The sequence below is a fragment of the Pelophylax lessonae genome, assembly GCF_965119305.1.
Source record: "Pelophylax lessonae genome assembly, chromosome: 5".
NCBI classification, from domain to species: domain Eukaryota; kingdom Metazoa; phylum Chordata; class Amphibia; order Anura; family Ranidae; genus Pelophylax; species Pelophylax lessonae.
The window spans coordinates 303,721,280-303,740,794 of record NC_138772.1 but is presented as its reverse complement, the minus strand read 5'-3'; the positions used below and the strand labels follow the sequence as shown (position 1 = coordinate 303,740,794).

General features: G+C 37.6%; 1 protein-coding gene across 1 annotated transcript in view; it reads left to right on the top strand.

Moving 5' to 3' along the window:
- The first annotated feature begins 232 nt into the window (after nucleotides 1–232).
- Nucleotides 233–19,515, top strand: part of LOC309556960 (cadherin-9-like) — a 359,303-nt gene continuing 340,020 nt past the window's right edge. The window contains exon 1 of the mRNA XM_082259545.1: nucleotides 233–674. The gene's annotated coding sequence lies outside the window, so the exon portion shown is untranslated. The remainder of the gene's footprint in view (nucleotides 675–19,515) is intronic.

Genomic DNA, 19,515 nt, shown 5'->3' with positions numbered 1-19,515 from the left:
AAACAGATGGAATGCTTTAATCCCTGCCAGCAAACCTAAAAATAGCTTCAGCCACACAGAGATCTGAGATTTTTAAACAGTGTAGATTGATCAAGTTGGTTTCTAAAAGGTAATCTGAAGGCTTTCAACATTTCAGTGTATGCATGTTTTTTACTACAGCATTACAATGGCATATCATTTTTTCGGATAATGCTGAAGTTGTAGAGATGTCATTAGCTGCTACTGTTGCTGACAGTATTATAACAGATTAGATGGGGCTGATTAAGTGTGGATAGATGTAGTCTGTTAATAACTAGTAGAAACCCCTCCTCTGTGTTACAACCCACCCTATTCATTTGCAAATCATTCTGTGTGCAGCCAAGATTTCACTCCAGCTATCTCTCCTCCTCCCTTAGTTATCACCCACCATGCTGAATACTGCTTTTCTATCAGCAGCACAATCTCCCTCACGTCTGAGACTTGCTTATTAATCAAGCTTTGAAAGGAAACCAATCAGATAGTCGATTGGACTGCAATCCCTTGCTTGTCAGAGTTAAAATAATACTGGAAGAGGGATCCTTTAGATAAGAGCAGATTTAGCAGTGAAGTTACTATACTGTAAGCACTCTGGAGAATGCATTGACAGCATCCTGCTGGACAACGATTGATGTGCTTAATGCATAGTTTGATCCAAGGTAAGTCAACTGATAGACTAATATTGGTGTTCTTAACTTATCTGTTTGGTATGTGTTTGTATATTTTATATATGTTAACTTTTTCAAATCAAATACAGTATAACACTCGACTATGTTCAGCACAGCATCATTGTGCAAGCAATTACTGCTTCTTATATAGACACTTTATATATTGATGTTTACTTTGCTCTCAACTCAATTGTCATAATGACTAATGTAAATTGATCTTTGTAGATTAAAGACTTTGGAGTCACTGAGTGCAGTAAACGGATCTTTCCAATGTTCAGCTTTTTACATTTAATATTCCTAAGTACTCTCGTTAGCAGAGAAAATACAATCCTGGTCATGCTTTTAACAAATATTCATGTTTATTTAGCTGAAACAATATATTGTTTTGATAGTAAAAGATTGTGCTTAGCAGTGCTAGAGCAGAAGAGGACAGGTGGAAGACAATATTGCTGCACAAGCTAAGCAGAACTGCCTTATGTAAAACTTATTTAGCAGATGTTATCCGACGGTACTTCTGACCTTCCTCTTCATATTAATGGACAGATCAGCAGTAAAGCTGCCAGGCAGCAGAAACATGGGAAACTGACGTTAAGAAATGAAATGATTCAGCAAAATGCAATTATATGATGAAGTGTTTTGTCTTGCCAGCAATATATAGTAGGATTGGTGTAATTGCATATTTCTTGTTACCTTGAAGGTCCCAACCATGGGATGATGAATACCAGTTGTAAAGAAATCAATATTTACTGGGATTGAAAGGAACTGTTGCTCCACAGTTATTTATTTATTTATTTTAAATACACCACAGTCCGTTTGAAAGTGTTTAGAGCATCACCTTGGAGGTTTTACTTGATAAATTGCAACAGAAATGTTGCATGCATACAGAGAAGAAGTAAAATAGTCCATACTGACTTTCCATAAAAATAATGCTCCTGCGTGCCTGAAATAACAATAAAATTTAAAATAAATGTAAATAACATTGCTAAACTGGTAATATTTAAAATAAGTGAGACATGCTACACAAAGAAACAGAGTATACATAAAAACATTCATATTGGCAGAGACATTATATGATGTGGTGGTTTGATTTAAAGACATGGCACTGCTAATATATCTTAACATGCATATGATAAAATATTTAGCAATCCATGTTTACTATGGTAAATGATGTATGATTTCACATAACATTACATTTTTTGCAGAATTAAAAAATATATATATATATATTTTATATATATTTTATATATATTTTTTTTTTTAATACTGCAAAAAATGTAATGTTATGTGAAATCATACATCATTTGCCATAGTAAAGACGGATTGCTAAAATATTTTATCATATCCATGTTAAGATATATTAGCAGTATATATATATATTTCACTGAAGAACGTAGGAGGAAAGTGTAAAATTCATTTGTAAATAATCATTCCCATCTGCTCTTTAGTCTTGAACTATGATAATTTTTGTTTCATATTTCCCAGCACAATAGTTAAATCAAAAGCACTGAAAGGGCTAAAATAATTATATAAAGGCCTGAATCAACTGATCTTGACTGAATTGTCAGTTCATTATGTGAAAAATGTATCTCTCAAGGTTATACTTGGATACCTATGTTAAGCTGTAGGTGTAACATTTTGTTCTCGTGTTTATAGTTATTGTTAAGCTTTTTTGTATTCATCTTTCATGCATATGTATAACTTCATAGTGAATGCCATGAGTGCTCCATATTTCAGCAGAGTTTATAGCTCTCACAACCAATTCATTTTGCCTGTACAGTTATTTGCTTTCAAAAGAGGAGCATCACTATTTTTTTTATACAGAATCAAAAGAAACCTGTGCAGATAGAACAATGTAAGCTGCCATTGTTATTTAACTGTTGAAGATGCTAGTTGCCTGGCTTTGATTCTGATCTTTTGGTTTCAAGTTTTTTTGTGTTACTGACTTGAGACAAGCATGCAATTAGGAAAGTAAGGATTCCTGATGTGCATGATTTCTTTGTAACACAAAGTATTAAAGCCACAGGATCAGTCTTGCAACCTAGCATGATACCATTATCCATATCATTACTTGGTTTTCAGATTTTAAGATCTAATGTGTTAACAATTGGCCTTTCTTTTGGGTGTACACATCCAGTTTTCTCAGATCTCTGATGCCTGCTCTGAAATGTAACTGCATAAAATTATTCACACAATGAAAATGTCAAAAAAGTGTTCATCATGTATTTGTGATTGCTATAGTCTCAAAGAGTAGGACTGGTACCAAAAAAAAAAAAAACGAATCTTGAAGATTGTGCCCTAAATACTGATGTAGAGGGAAGGTTTTTAGGGACTGGTATATCCAAGGTACTACTCTGGCTTGATCAAAGTTGTGAATGAGGGTACTGAAAAGCATATACAGTACATTTCACCATGTTAGGTAATGTCGAGTACACAAAGTTTTTAAAAATATAAACCAAGATTATAGGCAAGCAAAACTTCAAAGAACTGATGTGTAACTTCCATCCTTTAGTATTTAGCTATCACATTACCCATCCAAGCTTCAGCTTATCATCTTTAAGGTTTTTATTACTTTGTGTTTCCTTTAGTAATATGAAAGCATTTCTGGAGAATTTATGAACAATCCACTAAAACAATGTCAGTGATATCATTATTATGGTACATACATTATTTTTTAATTATTTCCAATAACTAAAGCCAGAGCTCACTTTTACCTTTAATAATGCACATAATACAAAGTTGGGAGGATATTTCTTTACTTTTTCTATATTGCCGTATTCAATTTTTTTGATTTGATGTATTGGCCAATTAATCATCTATATTTTTGTCCAAAATTGTCCATAAACTTAATTTAACTTTCTTTAGGGTACATATTTCTTGATATTCAAGGGCAACATGTATTTTTTAATTACTTAAGACAATGCTATCTCTTTTATGCCCTTCATAATAACATAGATAGTTTCCACTTTACCATGGGCCTGATGACCTTGACCAAACCATTATGTTGACAAGATCATATATTTAATTTATTTTTCTTTTAATGTTTTTGGATTTTGCAGTATTACCTGATTATAAGATTTGAATTGATTAGGACGTCTTAAGTGGTCATTTTGTGTACAAAATCGCTATACCAATACATAACTAGTAATCTAAAGAAATTAAAAAAAAACAATAAAAATCATATAATTACCAATAATATTATTATACTTAAAAAGTGATCGTAAATTTTTACAAATATGTACAGTGTTTGATGGTTCATTCATTAGCTGCAAAATACTTGATTTTTTTTTTTGGTAGTTGGGTGCAACTATATTGACTGTACCATACAGCATAGGGTAAAAATAAAAAAAAAAAAAACATGCTCTGCACTGATTAACTAGAATTATCAAAATATTGGTGTCCAGTTTAACACACATCATTGCTTTTTTTTTTTTTTATATTGCATCCAGAAACTTGTATAATTTTCTATTCAATGTGTCCTTGTTAGTATTTCAATTTCCATATCTCCTTGACTGAATGAACTGAAATATATAATGATTGACAATACATGCAGCTATAACAATGCCTTTCATGGTAAGCAAAAGTATTACCATAGATTTTATGTTTCTTGCAACAATTATTATACTGAGCTATATATTTAAGCAAATTAAAGACCTTTCAATACATAGACCATACGCTCTAATAAATTCCATTCCATTCTTTGCAACAAACCACTTTATACTTCTTGCCTATTGCTTTTCTAACACAACCCTATCTTTACAATCTATTTCAAGTTAATATCATATCTTTTTAAGCAAATTGTAGTAGATACTTGTCTGAAATTATGGTTTCTTTATAATATAGAAGTTTTTATACCATATGTAATGCTGCTGACTATTTGTCATGTCTTCAGGATTTAACAGTTTTAAAAAGGGTTTAAAAAAGTTATTAAAAATTAATTCATTATTGTAATGCTAATTATTGTTTAATAAATACATTTTCTTAGCTTTTGATGTTTTAGTGCCAGTTAAAAGAGAAAATAGTTTTGTATCCCTTCTATGGTTCAGTTTTTCAGTCAATTGTATTGTGTTAGACAAGATCATGTGAAATATTAAGCAGTAAGAACAGGTTGTTGAGCTATTTAGCAGATTAGGTTTTAAACAATAACACTGTGCGTGTAACATTTGGCCTGTTTTCTGTCATCTGGGAAGATCACAACCAGTTTAATGATTAATTGTCTGGAATATGGCTCAGAGGCTCAGTGAAGCAATACAGAATCTGATTTTTAAAATCCGACCTGAAGGCTATGCTCTGTAAGCTTCAAATCCAATGAAAATGGAGTATAAAAACACTTTTATTAGTCTGTATGGTCTAGGATTCTTTTGTATTGGTTAGGTAATTTATGAGGTAGAAAATGAAAGCTGGAAGAATTGGTTTCCGTGGTTTGCTTGTTTTCTTGTTTTAACCCACAATCAGATTAATGTTTAGGAAAATAAGAGATTAAAAAAAGGTTATTTTTCTGATAGAGTAGAGAATGCTGACTTAAAATTAAGATGTTCACATAGCAAAGTAAATTTGTGTTTACTTTGAATGCCAGATCTTGCTCAGGAAAATGCATAAGATAGGATTTTGTGTTGCGCATGATTAGATGTTTCTTAATTTAGCTAAGTGGCCATTCTCTACCCCTTTATTGACTCAGTCTCAGTCAATCTTTAGGTCTAATTTGCAAAAGTCAAGTTCATGTTGCCAGCAAGGGAAAGCACCATTCACTATTCCTCCACTGAAAACTGTGCTTGTTTGTTCTGCATCCTCAAGCATATATCATCACATAGGTAAACCTGAGTGTGTTTAGTGGATACTCTAAGGCATATCTTACCATTCAGCTAACATCAATTAAGGTAAGCATATCATAAATCTAAACTGAAGTGACCAGCAAATAATGTTAAAAATTGGCTTCACAGGATGTCCGCACATACATTTTCTGTCCTTCTGGTTGTTCTTGGAAGCTCTGATCTGAGGTGCTCACCATGCCAATTGCAACTTTTGGCAACAAAGAGATGTGGAGCCTTATCCTTTTAATGCAATGTATGCCTTGACTGAGCTGTACAAAGAAGAAAATTGTAGTTTGCAAATGATACGCCAATGGGTTTGGGATTTATGGAGCATTGACAATGCAAAAAGGTATGTGCAGGCACTTCTCAGAGCCCAATTTTAACTTCTTATGTTGGTTTTTTTAGTTTAAAAAGATTTAATCCAAAAGAGAGATGTCATGGGAGAAATGTGGGAACTTCCACTGTTGACCTTTGCTTCAAAACATGCTATAGCTGCCTGGCTATCATGTTGACTGCCACTTACCTAGGGCAGCTATGGGTTTTTACTTCCTCAGTCTGCAAATTTGCTCCAGGTCAGTGATTCAAAAAATGCTGACAGTGGGTAGGCATAGCAGCTAGGTAACTACAGTAGCATGCAAAACATGCAATGGCAGCTTCATTTAAAGATTTTTTTTTTTTGTAGTACATAGGAGTTTAAAAAAATGTAAAAAGTGTCATGTTGTATAACAAATCTCGATTATATTAAAGATTTGCACCCAGGAAAAGTGCATCATCATCAAATAACGAGCTCTTCATTTTACAGAGATTTTGATTGTTTTACATTAAAGTGAATAAAAAACGTATATTCAATTCTAGTTTAAATATATTGATTTCTAACTGTACAGAAGTTAGTAACATGATAGGTATGCCAGTAATAGTTACAATTAGGGATGAGCTGTGTTTGGACTGAACCTTGGCTGTTTGGGTGCTAAGACAAATGCCCAAACACTTACCTGTAATTAACACTATTATACGTGACATCTTTCTGCTTACAATGGTTGTTAGGGATGCTGGTGGGTGCAGGCACCTTAAGTCATTAACGACCAGTGACATCACAGACCCCATTTCCTTACATAGAAGGGAATCCCCAACCATGTAAGCAAAGAAACCAGCAATAGTTTAAAAATAAGTATTGGTTTCCCCCATGTTTTGTGTGAGGGGTAGGGGTGCTCATTATCATAAAGGGTGACCCCTTATTGATAGTGGTCTTCCAGATTCTGCTAAGCCCCTGTAGGACAAAGATAAGATATACACCAAGAAATCCCCAACTAAAGTATTTCTAAACAGAACAAAGCAGCTGGGAAATTAAATTTTTCCAGTAATTTCAACATTTTATTCTATTTTTGTTAATGTCAGTTTTATTGTAGTAGGTTGTTTACATCGCACAAATGTGCCATTACAAAATGTTTTGTTTTGGTGCATGTTCTCCAGGGCAGTGCCCAGCTCCTGATTACCCTTTATATAATCCCTTTCCTATTAGGCTAGAAAATAGCCGTTACTATTTTTTCAACATTCAGTGCATAATAACTTTATTGGGGTTCAGATTCGGCACTTGAACTTTTTTCATGAGCACCACAACCACCTCACACTAAACCAAGGGGTTTTGACTTATAATTAAAGTTATTTGTTTTATGAAAAGAATGAGTGCATATTCTAATTAAATCTATGGTTAAAACATTTATTTGTATGACATGTTGTAAAGACATATACCAAAACCTAAAAATAAATAAATAGAAAAAAAATTTCACATTAAAAATGCATTACATTTTAAAAATAATGCTATAATCTAGAATCCTTACTTGCCTACATTTCTGAGGCAGATTTCATATGAACTTATTTAGTTTTTCATTATGTACAATCCTAAGTAATTGAACCAGAATTTTAATTTCAGTATAATGTGTTGATACTGAAATGCCATGAGCCATTGTGCCTGAAACCTAGTCTTTTAAAATCTATGTAGGCCCCATTTATTACATCAGCTCTGCTTTGCTGTCCTTTTTAATAGTTGCTATAAATCATTTGTAGACAGAATTAAAACACATTTCTTTTTACTGATATGAAAAACACTGATAAGTGGAAAAGATAAAGCATTTAATCACAGCATTTTCCTGTCCTACAGTTATATATTAAGTCATATTCCATTGTGTGCTTCTTTTTGCTAAGGCATTAACTAAATAATTTTGGATTGAAGTAATCTGGGATAATTATTAAAAATGAAAAATTCTTCCATAGTAGTTTTTGTACACTTTGGCCATCTAAGACATTCTGCACTACCATACCATTCCATATATATTTCCTCCTAATTTCATCACAGAACACCCTGATTAATACATAATTACATGTCTTCTATATTATTAGGCAGTTCTATATACTTGAACTATGACTGTCTCATAGTCTGTATTTAACTAATCAGGACAACTAAAATATAACATACTAACAGTGTTATTACCAAAAAGACATTCAGTAAACTGTTTATGCTATCTAGAAAATATTGCCACTATGCTAACTTCAGAAAGTCCAAATTACAGTGATGGGAATGGGTCAGAATATCAGTTACCTGACAGAACGTTATACAGTGAGCTTACAGTGATATTAAAGGTAATTTTTTTAAACAACAAACATATCGTACTTCCCTGCTCCATGCAATGGTTTTGCACTAGGCAGCACCAATTCTCCTTTTCTTGGGTCTCCCGCTGGCACTCCTGGTCCCTCTCCCTGCACCTGTACACTTTTGCCCCTGAGCTTAGCTCTATGTGTCCATAAAACACACAGAGGGGCTTGGCCCCATTCCCTTCTCACTGGCTGTGTGTCACGATCTGGATGGAGGCCGAAGTGCAGAGGGGGCTTCCCTTGCAGCTCAGTGCGAGTCACCCCTGGAAGTGGTACAGGAGGTGAAGCATCCCAAGTAGCACAGGTCGCCTGTGGTGAGCACCAGATGATTTCAGGAACTCTGGGTAAGGCAGGCAACTAGAGGAGTAGTAAAAGCCAGGCCAAGGGTCATGCACAGGTGATCAGTCCAAGAGCAAGGTAAGTAGCAGAACAGGGACGAGCCGGGGTCATACACAGGTGAGCAGGCAGAAACAGAGTAATTTAGGCAACCCGGGGTCATACACTGGGGAAACAATCAGGTAGTAGCAAGAGCAAAGTCCGAGAAGCAAGCCAAGGGTAAAACACCAGGAGGAGATCAGATGGTTCAGAAACAAGCCAGGTCACAACAGGAAGTCCAAGAAGATAACAAGGTTCAGGTCACAGGAAGCTGACAAGATAATCCAGCAATGAGGCTGATCCTATGGCCACCTTTTATAGGCCAGCAGAGGGCAGTGTCAATTGAGGCAGGAGCGACCATTGCTATTACGGGCAATGTTGCCAGTTCTCTTGTGGCCATTTCTCTGACGGGCCAGCAGAGGGCTGTGTTGATTGGTCCAGGAGCGTCCATGACTAGTACTGGCAGAAATGCCAGTACGGCTGTGTCCCTGACACTGTGATTGGCAGCAGTGGGATCCAGTGACTCCCACTGAAGTCTGTCAGCCAATGAGGAGAGAGCTAGGAGAAAAGCTGCTCTTGTGTACATTCCTGGATTTAGATTGGGCTCCGGTAAGTATAAGGGGGGCTGCGGGGGGAGGTGCATACTGAAGGGCTTTAACTTTAATGCATAGAATGCACAAAGAAAAAAACCTCAGCCTTTACAACCACCTGCATCTCTGGATCTATATGTTTAAAATGCAGAACTCTGTCAACAATGGATATCAGCAGAAAAAAATATTACAACTGGACAAACAAGTCAAGTAGACTTTAGTACTACCCCAGTCTCTTTTTATTTTTCTTATTCAACTCCCACCATTTTTTCAGTTGACAGTAGCCGTTCCCTCATGTAAAGGAATAGGAACCTGCAAAGAAGTGAAAGTGGGAGTCTGCAAGGAAATGAAGCATAGGAAAAATGCCATTTAGTCTGACTGTCCTTTTCTTCCCCTATTTTTTGCTGGAGTAAATGTTTTAGGAAAATATAGAACCTTCTTGGTACCATGGCTTGTGGATCATCTTCAAACTATAATGACAGTGCATCAGTCAGACAGAAATCTTCAGCTGACATTTTAGAAAACAGAAGTGGCGTATTGTAGTGTATATTTGTGATGTTGAAGATGGGGTGTTAATCTCAATTTTTATGTGAAATGCAGGTTGTATTTTGAAAAAACATTTGTTTTGCAGTGTAGAAAATATTAATTATTATATTTAAATTCATACCTTTACTTCGGTTAGAATTTTCAAAGTACAAAATTCAGCCTAGCGCTCACTCCGAAGGGAAAGACTGGCGTGCTGCTCTCCTCAGGCAGGGATCTCCAACATGGGTACATAGAAAAAGAGAGAAAGGAGGCAAACACCTAGTGCATTACCCGTGGTCACTGTTTGCAAAATTTTAATAAAATGCCAAATGCATACTCACAGACATAAAGATGATAAAATCGTGTTACAAGAATTCACCATGTGTGAACTGGAACAAGTCCTTCCATCAGGACCGCTAACGCGGTCCTAAAGAAGGGGGCTTGACCCCCGAAACGCGTTAGCGGTCCTGATGGAAGGACTTGTTCCATTTCACACATGGTGGATTCTTGTAAGACGATTTTATCATCTTTATGTCTGTGAGTATGCATTTGGCATTTTGTTAAAATTTTGACAACAGTGACCACGGGTAATGCACTAGGTGTTTGCGCCTCCTTTCTCTCTTTTTCGGTTAGAATTTTGTTTAATTATGCTAATTTTTTTTCCTGAAGTCAGTACTGGGAAATCCCTATTTCTTATAAATCAGAGTGCTTTGGTACATATAGATAGATAGATAGATAGATAGATAGATAGATAGATAGATAGATAGATAGATAGATAGATAGATAGATAGATAGATAGATAGATAGATAGATAGATAGATAGATAGATAGATAGATAGATAGATAGATAGATAGATATTACTGGAAGCACAACCTTAAAGAGCAATTGGAAGAAAGGTATAGGGCAATGTAACCTCATAAAAGGATTTGCCTTAACAAGGACCATCATTGCAGAATTACCAAGTATTATTTTAATAAAAGCTGTGGATTTAAAAATTACATTTGAACGTACATTAACAAATTAATGGTTCAAATAAGCTTTAAGTGATTGGGTTTAAGTATTTCTTTAATGATAAAACCCTCACAATGTATAACATCATTTATATTTAGCGGAGACTGAAAACCAGGCCTTTTCTCTAACATCAGTGTCTGACTTCACAAATGCGCTTCTGAAAGAATGGTAAAACATTCCCATAGACACACTCTTGAACCTTGTGGACAGCCTTCCCAGAAGAGTGGAAGCTGTTATAGCTGCAAAGTGTGGACCAACTCAATATTGCACCTTACAGACTAATGGGCCATACACACTATAAGATTTTCTGAAGACTTTTCCTTTAGATTTACCAAAACCATATAATATGAGGTCAAACCTAAACACTTTCAATTTGTATGCAATCTGGCAGGCCCATCCACTACATAGAAAAGGTAAATCTGAAGGAAATCTAACCACAAAAGTTGGATATTGTGTATCCAGCTTAAGACTGGTATGCCATAAAGTTCATGTGTGTGTAAAGACAGGCATCCCAATACTTTTGGTAATATAGTGTATATTTGTATTTTTCTAAAGCATTCTCTAATATTCCACTTTTAATAGACTAAGAATTAGGGATGGGTATTTTTACATGGGAAAAAAATATTTAAAAGACATAACACAAGGGCTAGTTGATAGCAGAAGTTTAACACAGGGATCAGTATTTATCCAAATTCCATTAATGAATGCTCTGAGGGGTCAAAAATAAAGCAATGTTGCTATTTTTTCTGATGACACAAAATGCCTTTCATAGAATAGAATTTTTAAAAAGTTAGCAGGCTATTGTCACAAAATGGTATTGACAAAATGGTAACGTGGGCAATTGAACAAAAAATGTATTGAATCGAAAAATTTAAAGCTTTGTAACTAGGTCAAGATTATTGCATGAACCCCTATACATTAAATAGAATATAGTTTAAAAATATTGTCCAGTTGAGCAAAATTTGGACCAGTTGCATGGGCAAATGGGAATGGGGGCTTGTTTGGTCTTCCTTTCCATTAAAGCTACAGGAGTTGTGAGAGAATAAATCTGATTGAACATTAGACTTTTTTTTATAAATTCTTTATTTAAAGGTATGCAAAATATACAGAAACATTAATGAAACATAGCATTATAGTCGGTGGTACTCATAAGTGGTACATAACTAGAAAGAAACCAACGTGAGCCGAGAAGCATTAATCCCGAGGAATTCCCACAGTCAAATCATGAGTAAAGCAAACTAGGCATCACAAAACATCAGGTAATATTAATAGTGGACCTTGCCATATGATAGCTGAAAGTAGATGGGAACAGACTATTTGTGAATCCCCAGACAGAGTGACGACCTCCACCGGCATCTGTCTCTTGGCCGGTATAAGAAGGCAATAAACCCCTGCTCCCAGGGGTAATCATGCATACATGCAAGACATTTCTACCCTTAAGTGCGAGCATACCAAAAGGTATTTTCAGTGGTTTTAAGACAGAAAAGAGGACACCCTCAGTGTCACAGAAATGAAGTAAGATGAGGAGGAGTAAAAGTTGGGAGGAAAGAAGGAGTGGAAGGAAGGGGGAAGAGAAAGGGGAAAAAAAGAAAGAAAGAAGAAAAGAAAAAAAAAAAGTGGGGGGGGGGGGGGGGGGGTTGGATGAAAGCTGCCGTTTTCAGCAGAACCCAATTTAGGTCACAATCTTTTTGTATTCCTCAGAGTAAGCAGACTCCTGCCAATAAAACCAATTTTCAAGAAACTGCTCCCATGTACCTTTCTCTGTGGTCACAAGATCTTCCATTTCATTTATTTTAGCCATTTTTCTTAACCACACGGCCACCAAGGATGGCTGTATCTGCTTTCAAAAAAGGGGAATACAGCTTTTTGCAACTAAAAAAAAGGCAGAATTTATCTCCTATAGGATGAACTCAGAAACCAGTTATGGTGCAGCAGGAATAGTGTGGGGTCCAAAATAAGCTTGGGATCTGTGAATTTTTGGGTAATCTTCATGATCTCGGCCCATTAGGGCCACAGAAGATGACAAGACCAGAAGACATGAAAGTGAGAGCCTAGTTCCTCTCCACATCTCCAGCATAAGTCTGAGCAATGTGGGAAAATCGTATGTATTTTTGTCAGGGTGTGATACCGCCATCTGGTTAAAATTTTGTAACCTGCTTTTTGATGTATGGAGCATATGGAAGTCTTGTAGGAAAAGAACAAGATTATTTCCACCTGTATGTCCGTTAAAGACAATCCCAGTTGCTGCTCCAATTTAGTAATAAATCGGGGTCTGTATGCAGGCGAAGGGCTTATCAACATTTTGTAGGTCTGAGACACTACGTGACGCAAAGGAGAATGCTCCGTGCATAGGGTCTCAATAGTAGTAAGTTGCCTCCTGAAGGACTCTGTGGGCGTCAGAGAGCCGAAAAGTGTGTTAATTGAATGTTCTGCCAAAAAGATATTCTCTCGAAGGCAGGACTGTCTTGAATTTGCTGCCATGTAAGCCATTGTCCATTTACAATGAAGTGCTGGGTTTGGTATACACCTGTCACTTTTAAATCCTGGAAGTGAGGATCCCTCATCCCAGGCTCAAAGGCTGGATTACCTATCACCAGGGAGAGCGTGGAGGGCATTGGGGCAATTGAGAAGTCTAGGCATGCCCTACCATGGGGTGTGAGGTAAACCCGTGGGCAGGTTAGACTGGCACCACAGAAGTGTCTCCAATGGAACTCCTACTAAGGATTGTTCAATCTGTACCCATTGTTTGAGGGAGCTGTATCTGCACCAATCCAGTACTCTGGTCAGGTGGCAGGCCGTGTGGTATAATATAGCATCCGGAAGTGCCATCCCTCCCTTCAGCTTCAGCTTCAGCAGGGTGGGCTCTGACCCCAAAGGAAATCACCAAAGATCCTGTTGATTTTTTTTCAGAAAGGTACGTTGTACATGTATCGCTAGTGCTTGGAATAGACATGGCATAATATTCATCTTAATTATGCTACAACGGCCGAACCATGGACATTAGACTTTTTTCAGCTTATATAGACATGTTGTATAGTTTTTGTGATGCATTGAAATCTAATAGATTTTATAATCATTCATCATGCTGACTTCAGAAAAAGGAATGCTAAAAGGATGGATATGGAGATTTTTATTTTTTGCAAAACATCCAAATGCAGAACTTTCTTTTTGCAACAAATGGCCCAATATGCATGTGAAAATCTGTTTAGTAGGGATCAGATCCCCATTTGATGCTATTGTGGAGTTTAGTCAGGTTTGAAGGTTTGAAATTTGCAGTCCTAGTGAATTTATGTTTCAACTCACCCAGACATTTCTAAGCCATAATGCGCTGCATGGCATTTGAACCATGGGCAATAAGGTGTCTATTAAATAAGTCAGCCCCCTCACTATAAAATGAGAAGAGGTACCAAACAGCTAAAATATCAGTGTATTGAAGGGAAAGGAAAGAATAGGCCAAGAAATTGCATGGGGAGTTTGATGACTGCACTGTCAGCCTCTCCCTGTGCAGAGATTTTCAGTTCAAGAATAACAATCTGAGGGGAAACAGACTGAAACAGAGGAGTTTATTTTTCTAAAGGCAAATTCACTGTGCACTAAAAGTGTACTACAAGTGCACTTGGAAGTGCAGTCACTGTAGATATAAGGGGGACATGCAAGCAAAAAAAAAAATAAAAAACATTTTTGCTTTCCCTCATTTTAGATCTTCCCCTCAAATCTACAGTGACTGCACTTTCAAGTGCACTTGTAGTGCACAGTGAATTTGCCTTTAGTAAATAAACCCCATAGTGTCACTGGGACATGTTTAGGCCACAGTAAACCCTTTACAAACTAAAACAGTAGCCACCACTAGGTGTTTTAATGGAAACACCCACTATTTACAGCATTTGCTGTAGAAATGTTGACCCTTAGGAATCTTGAGTGTTTGTGGGATAGTGCTGGACTGATAGATGTTAGATTTGGTTTTGATGTCTAAACAATCAAGTACATCTTCTTTTTAGGGAGCTGATCCATGGTAAAGGTATCATGTATTTGGACCTTGTTCTACTACTAATCTGATCATGAAACATTATTATTAACCACTTTGCCGCTGCTCACTAGAGCTCTACTGCGGCAAAGTGGCTCGATAACGTCTGGCGACGTAGACCTACGTCGCCAGACATTCCCCTCTCTTGCCGCTGCTCTTCCCCGATCTTCGGGGGAATCGAGTGTGGAGATCCACCTGCTTGTGTAAACACAAGCGGGCGGATCTCCTAAGTGACAGGCAGGGTCAGATTACAGGGTTCAGCATAGCTGAACCTGAGATCTGTCCTTGTGTCACATAGTCCCCTCCCCCCACACACGTCAGTAAGCACCAGGCATACATTAACCCCTTGATCACCAATAAAAATTAACCCCTTCCCTGCCAGTGTCATTTTTACAGTAACGTGCATATTTATAGCACTGATTACTGTAGTAATGTCACTGGTACCCCCAAAAGTGTCAAAAATGTCAGTCAAGGGTCCGATCTGTCCTCTGCAATGTCGCAGTCCCGCAAAAAAATTGCAGATCGCCGCCATTACTCGTTAAAAAAAAAAACACCAAAAACGACAGAAATCTTTCCCTTAGTTAGTAAACGCAATAACTTTTGCGCAAACCAATCAAAATACGCTTAATGTGATTTTTTTACCAAAAATATGTAGTAGAAAACAAATTGGCCTAAAATAATAAAAAATTTTGATTTTTACATTTTTTTGGGGGGGAATTTCATATAAAAAAATATGAAAAATATTGTTATTTTTTCAAAATTGTCACTCTTTTTTTGTTTATAGCGCAAAAAGTAAAAATCGCACAGGTGATGAAATACCACCAAAAGAAAGCTCTATTTGTGGGAAAAAAAGGATGTAAATTTTGTTTGGGTACGGCGTTGCATGACCGCGCAATTGTCAGTTAAAATTGCACAGTGCCGAATCGCAAAAAGTGGCCCAGACGTAAGACAGCAAAATCCTCCGGTGGTAAAGTGGTTAAACAATTAACATTCAGCAAACAATAAAAATATTGTTTATCTTGTTTTCCTGGCATATTGGTTTTTCTTCATCAAAGTGAAATTTCAGCACTGGGGAAAATTCCTTAATATTTTTATTGAAAATTTTTAAAAATACAAAACACAGTAATAATTACGGGTAATATCTCATATGTATGGGGTCAGTTCATATATATATATACATAAAGTGCAGTATATAAAACAATATAAAATATTCAAGTAATCAATTAATCCAGTGAATAAAAATAATAATACTAAAGTGACTTAAAAATCTGCAATAAATCTGTGCGCATAATTTCCAACTATTCATTAAATATGCGTGCGCATGTGCAGCAGTGATAGATTGGCCAGATAATACTGGCTGTGGTATCTAAAATTAGCCGAAAGGAATAATAATAAAAAAAATCATAAGCTGCTAATCAACATCAATAACTAGTGAAATATATCAGATAATAGGTGGTTAGCGATATAAAAAACTTTGATAAATAAAAGTGATAAAGTGTTATCTGTGCAAGTGATAGAAATATAATTTAGCTGTGAAAAAAGTAAAATATGTATTCCATATATAGTAAAAATAGATCTCTGGCCGTAAAAAGTTAAATCGTTTGGGTGAATAAAAAGCAAGTTCATATGCAGTCCATATAAAAGTGCATATAAGGGTGGGCTGTTGCGGTATTCGGCTCCGTGGGCGTTTTTCGTGGTGCTCCGGGTATAAGAGTGCCGAGTGTGGAAACATTGCTCCCTTAGTCCCAACTTTGCCCGCACTCACCAGAAATTATCACCCCTACAGGGGTAATCAGCGTGTAAGACCTGAATCCATTCCCCGGTCCAAGATGGTCCCATAGGCTGATCCCTTTCCTGTGGCCGTGTATACCGTTTGAATTATATGCCCCTCGTGCTCATAAACCATGGATCTGGCTGATGGCCAGGGGAAAAGTTCCCCTTAAAGTGTCATTCCACCTTGTGTCCTAGGCCTGCAATCTGCAGACTGTAGACATGAAGCTGATTCTGCTCTGACCTGTGTGAGGATCTTCTCTGTCTCTCCTCCGTGTCCCCGATGAAGGCTTCTTGTCCTGGCTGAGAGGTGTAAAGGGCCGTTCTGTGTCTGCACTATGGATCTATAGTGCAGACACAGAACGGCCCTCACACCTCTCAGCCAGGACAAGAAGCCTCCATCGGGGACACGGAGGAGAGACAGAAAAGATCCTCACATAGGTCAGAGCAGAATCAGCTTCATGTCTACAGTCTGCAGATTGCAGGCCTAGGACCCCCCACAAGGTGGAATGACACTTTAAGGGGAACTTTCCCCTGATTGTGGACACTTGTGAGCAGGAGGAAGAGAAGCCGAGAGTTGGGAGAGATTTCCCCCTTCATGTCCGGTCACCGTGCTGGGAAGAGTCAGAAGTCACCCAACCATAGAAGAGTCATCAGAGGAGCTCCACATCAACCTCCAGAACAGGACACCATCAGCCAGATCCATGGTTTATGAGCACGAGGGGCATATAATTCAAACGGTATACACGGCCACAGGAAAGGGATCAGCCTATGGGACCATCTTGGACCGGGGAACGGATTCAGGTCTTACACGCTGATTACCCCTGTAGGGGTGATAATTTCTGGTGAGTGCGGGCAAAGTTGGGACTAAGGGAGCACTGTTTCCACACCCGGCACTCTTATACCCGGAGCACCACGAAAAACGCCCACGGAGCCGAATACCGCAACAGCCCACCCTTATATGCACTTTTATATGGACTGCATATGAACTTGCTTTTTATTCACCCAAACGATTTAACTTTTTACCGCCAGAGATCTATTTTTACTATATATGGAATACATATTTTACTTTTTTCACAGCTAAATTATATTTCTATCACTTGCACGGATAACACTTTATCACTTTTATTTATCAAAGTTTTTTTTATCGCTAACCACCTATTATCTGATATATTTCACTAGTTATTGATGTTGATTAGCAGCTTATGATTTTTTTATTATTATTCCTTTCGGCTAATTTTAGATACCACAGCCAGTATTATCTGGCCAATCTATCACTGCTGCACATGCGCACGCATATTTAATGAATAGTTGGAAATTATGCGCACAGATTTATTGCACTAAGTCACTTTAGTATTATTATTTTTATTCACTGGATTAATTGATTACTTGAATATTTTATATTGTTTTATATACTGCACTTTATATATATATATATATATGAACTGACCCCATACATATGAGATATTACCCGTAATTACTACTAATTTTAGGTAGCGCCAATTACCTCACCACCCCCACACTAATTCAATATTGACCGTTGGTCTATATTTCAGAGGCAGGCAGCAGCCATTTTTTAAATAAATTTTACATCTAGAAATAGATTATTTCTCCATAGCGCGGATATTACTGTGAACCATACAAAACACAATAAAATCAAAACAAAGGTAAAATGATAATATCTTGTGGTATGACAACTAAAAGGTAAAGTAGTACATGCTATATTTCGAGTCACATTCAGAGACAATCATGGCATACTGGTTTTAAGACCTATGTGTTGATAATATCAGCACCAGGGATGGGCTTCGTGTTCGATTCGAACCTAAGTTCAACTCGAACACAGCCTGTTCACCGAATGGCTAACAAATGGGCTTCTTCGCAGGAACTTTGAGTTCCCGCATCCATAATGTACTGCGCACTGGCAGTGCATTATGTGATTGGCCAAAGCATGGACTCTGCCCTCCGTGCTTTCTCCAATCAAGGCAGGTGCCTTTGGCAAATCATGGCTCAGGGGCGGCTGTTAAACTCACTACACTCTTACTGAAGGAATTCCACCTATAAATCACCCGCGGGCCAAGAGATTCAAACCCACAACCTGCCATGTAATTTACTCACTGCATCACTGTAATCTATGACGTCATGTAATTTATTCACTGCACCTGAGCAGTGCATGATGGGGTGGCTCGTGATGTCAGATCCCTATAAAAGAGCTGTCAAACTAAAACAGCTTATTAGTGCAGGATGCGTCCGAAGAGGCAGGAGCTTTTTTTTTTTTTTTTCGGTGGCGGGTGACTGATCATCGGGGGACACTATTATTTTATTTTTTAAGACTTTTGTCTTAATTTTTTTGTACACTTTTTTAGTGAATGGGTAGGGGTACATTGTATCTGATATCCATTCACATGGGGGGGCCGGATCTGGGGGCCCCCTTGGTAAAGGGAGCTTCCAGATTCCGATTAGCCTCCCCCCTACAGGCCCCCACAGCCCACGGTTGTCGGGAAGAGACCCCTGTCCCCATCAACATGGGGGTAAGGTTCTTTGGGGTGGGGGGCAGAGCCCCCCCCCTTCTCCAAAGCACCCACCCCCCCATGTTGAGGGCATGTGGCCTAGTATGGTTCAGGAGGGGGGGCACTAGCTTGCCCCCACCCCCATCCTGGCCAGCCAGGCTGTGTGCTCGGATAAGGGTTTGGTATGGATTTTAGGGGGAACCCCAAGCCATTTTTTTTGGCAAGGGGCCTGGTATGGACTGGGGGGGGGGCATGCCATTTTTTTCATTTTTTTATCTGTTTTTTTCTGGAGCCGACAATACATTACAGTCACAAGCAAGTTTAAATGACATTTTTTCCTTGAGAAATATCAGTATTGCTGCAGCAGGCTACATACATTGCATAAATGTGCCACTTTACAGGCACATTACGCCCCCCCTGGGCATGATATTTAAAGGAATTTTTTATTTTTATTGTTTCACTTTAAGCATCACTGCTCCTGTAAAAATGATTGTTTTAAAAAAAAATTGCATTGATTCATGTCCCCCAGGGCAGTACCCAGGTCCCATACACTTTTTTGGGGCCAATAACTT